The sequence below is a fragment of the Bison bison genome, unplaced genomic scaffold (assembly GCF_000754665.1).
Source record: "Bison bison bison isolate TAMUID 2011002044 unplaced genomic scaffold, Bison_UMD1.0 scf7180017864490, whole genome shotgun sequence".
Lineage (NCBI taxonomy): Eukaryota > Metazoa > Chordata > Mammalia > Artiodactyla > Bovidae > Bison > Bison bison.
In genome coordinates, this window is record NW_011495049.1 from 1088727 (window position 1) to 1092685 (window position 3959).

Consider the following 3959-nt stretch of genomic DNA (forward strand, 5'->3'; position numbering starts at 1 on the left):
TAGATTGTTGCAGTAGTCAGATCCTTCTTTTTCTCTGCTGGCTCTTTCCTGTTACTGTACAAACATGTGCAAGTTTAGTTCATTTTTGAAAAATAAAATCTCTCAACTCCACATCCACTCCCTCTCCAGGGCCTCTATCCTAGTTCAAGTTCCTTACAAGAGTGGGTTACACATTCATTGATTTCATTTCCTCTCTTGGTTGTTCAGTATAGCATCAGGCACTGGTGTTCACTCTCTTCTTGAAACACTTTCTCTTGAATCCTGCAACAAGTCCTTTCCTTCAAGATCCCTTCACAGACTCCTGTTCCCTAGACTCCCTCCTCAGGCTTCTCTTACAATCTCCAATGGTCCCTAACTATTCTACTTCCATGAGTCAATCACCACCACCCCCCCATATTCTAATGAGTCTCAAAGATATCTGTGGCACCAATGTTTCTCTGGATGCCTTTGGACATCTCCCCCTGGAATTTCCTCAGGCATCACTACTTCAACGTCTTCCCCCACAAACTTGGTCTCTTTTCTGGTATTTTCTGATCTTAGCACATAAATAGACTTCTCCATTCAATTTTTGCCTGAACCAGAAATGTGAACATTATTCTTGACTCTTTCATCCTGATCTCCTAGCCAATCAAATCTAATAAATCACCACAATCCATCAGCTGGACCTTCTAAGGTCCCTTGAATCCATCTCCTTTCCATTCCCACTCTCACTCCCTCAGTTGAGTCTTCCGATTTTTTCCTAGGTTAAGGCCATGGCTCCTAAATGTTCTTCCTAACTCTTCTCTTTCCTGTGGTCATGTATGGATGTGAGAGTTGGACGGTGAAGAAGGCTGAGCGCCGAAGAATTGATGCCTTTGAACTGTGGTGTTGGAGAAGACTCTTGAGAGTCGCTTGGACTGCAAGGAGATGCAACCAGTTCATTCTAAAGGAGATCAGCCCTGGGATTTCTTTGGAAGGACTGATGCTAAAGCTGAAACTCCAGTACTTTGGCCACCTCATGCGAAGAGTTGACTCATGGGAAAAGACTCTGATGCTGGGAGGGATTGGGGGCAAGAGGAGAAGGGGACGACAGAGGATGAGATGGCTGGATGGCATCACTGACTCGATGGACGTGAGTCTGAGTGAACTCTGGGAGTTGGTGATGGACAGGGAGGCCTGGCATGCTGCGATTCATGGGGTCGCAAACAGTCAGAGACGACTGAGCGACTGATCTTATCTGAACTCTACTCTTGGTTCCCTCTTTCCAGTTTTCACACTGATGCCAAATGGTCATTCTAAAGCACAAATCCAATGTGGTATTCTCTTTAAATTCCATGGATGGTTCCTAGAAGCCTTTAAAGTTCAAAATCCCAATAATAGTATATATGACTACCTGGTCCTTTAGGATAAGCAACTGCTTCATTCCCCATCTCATTGCTAAACACCCCCCAGACACCCTCCATGCTTTAGCCGACTAATCTATATTTCACTTACAGAAATCTTAGTCTCTTTCCTCTGTGTCTTTGCACATACTGTTGCTTTTGTCTGCAATGTCCTTTGCACCAACCTCTTAATTTGGCTAAATCAAAACTCAGATAAAAAGTTAAAGAGTTAAAAGGTAAAGAAATGAGGAAGTGGGGGACTCCAAGCAATTAAGGCCTGTCTAGAGAATAAAGGTTCTGGCCTATGAGGTCCCTTATTCTAGTGCAATGCAAAGGAACAATAAAGCTAGATTAGAAAATTTCTCCAAAGAAAACATACAGATGGCCAAAAGGCATATGAAAACATTCTCTAATTATTAGAGAAATGCAAATCAAAACTACAATAAGGTATCACCTCACTCTGGTCAGAATGGCCATCATCAAAAAATCTACAAACTACAAATGCTGGAGAAGGTGTGGAGAAAAGGGAATACTCCTGCACTACTGGAGGGAATGTAAGTTGATATGGACACTATGGAGATATGTGTCTATGGAGCCAGTATGGACAGTCCTTAAAAAAACTAAAAATAGAACAACCCCACTACTGGGCATATATCCTGAGAAAATCATACTGTAGAAAAACACATGTACCCTGAAGTTCATTGCAGCACTATTTACAATAGCCAGGACATGGACACAATCTAAATGTCCATCGACAGATGAATGAATAAAGGAAATGTGGTACATACATGGGATAGTACATACACAGAATGGAATATTACTCAGCCATAAAAAAGGATAAAATTGGGACATCTACAGAGATGTGGATGGACCTAGAGCCTGTCATACAGAGTGGAATAAGTCAGAAAGAGAAAAACAAATACTGTATATTTAGGTGCACATAAATGTGGGATCTAAAGAAATGGTACAGATAAACATTTGGAGGGTAGGAACAGAAACTCAGACGTAGAGAAATGACATGTGGACAGGGGGTGAGGGGGAAGGGGAGGATGGGATGAACTGGGAAAGTAGGATTAACATACATAAACTATCATGTGCAAAACGGATTTCCAAGGTGGCTCGGTGGTAAAGAATCCATCTACCAACGCAGGAGACTCAGGAGACTCGGGTTTGATTCCTGGGTTGGGAAGACTCCCTGGAGGAGGAAATGGGAATCCACTCCAGTATTCTTGCCTGGAAAATCTTATGGACACAGGAGCCTGGTGGGCCACAGTCCATGGGGTCACAAAGAGTCAGACATGACTGAGCACACACAGACATGTGTGTAAAACAGATAGTTAGTGGGAACCTGCTATATAGTAAAAGGAACTCAGCTCAGTGCTCAGCTCCATGCTCTGTGAGCAGTGGACGGTGGTGGGGTGGGAGGGAAGTCCAAGAGAAAGGGGATATATGTATACATATAGCTGTTTCAGTTCTTAGTATAGCAGAGACCAACACAACATTGTAAAGCAATTATACTCCAATAAAAAAAGAAAGTATTCATTTCCCAAATCCAACTCTGTCAAAATTTTTTGTAGAGGGATGTGTGTGTGTGTGTATACATGTTTTTGCAAGGAAGGTTAGCATCATAGAAAGACATCTGAATAAGGAAGGAAACTTATTCAGTTCAGTTCAGTTCAATTCAGTCGCTCAGTCGTGTCCAACTCTTTGTGACTCCATGAATCGCAGCACACCAGGCCTCCCTGTCCATCACCAACTCCCGGAGTTCACACAGACTCACGTCCATCGAGTCAGAGATGCCATCCAGCCATCCCATCCTCTGTTGTCCCCTTCTCCTCCTGCCCCCAATCCCTCCCAGCATCAGAGTCTTTTCCCATGAGTCAACTCTTCGCATGAGGTGGCCAAAGTATTGGAGTTTCAGCTTTAGCATCATTCCTTCCAAAGAACACCCAGGGCTAATCTCCTTTAGAATGGACTGGTTGGATCTCCTTGCAGTCCAAGGGACTCTCAAGAGTCTTCTCCAACACCACAGTTCAAAAGCATCAATTCTTCAGTGCTCAGCTTTCTTCACAGTCCAACTCTCACATCCATACATGACCACAGGAAAAACTATAGCCTTGACTAGACGGACCTTTGTTGGCAAAGTAATGTCTCTGCTTTTGAATACACTATCTAGGTTGCTCATAACTTTCCTTCCAAGGAGTAAGCATCTTTTAATTTCATGGCTGCAGTCACCATCTGTAGTGATTTTGGAGCCCAGAAAAATAAAGTCTGACACTGTTTCCACAGTTTCCCCATCTATTTCCCATGAAGTGATGGGACTGGATGCCATGATCTTCATTTTCTGAATGTTGAGCTTTAAGCCAACTTTTTCCCTCTCCACTTTCATTTTCATCAAGAGGCTTTTGAGTTCCTCTTCACTTTCTGCCATAAGGGTGGTGTCATCTGCATATCTGAGGTTATTGATATTTCTCCCAGCAATCTTGATTCCAGCTTGTGCTTCTTCCAGCCCAGCATTTCTCATGATGTACTCTGCATAGAAGTTAAATAAGCAGGGTGACAATATACAGCCTTGATGTACTCCTTTTCCTATTTGGA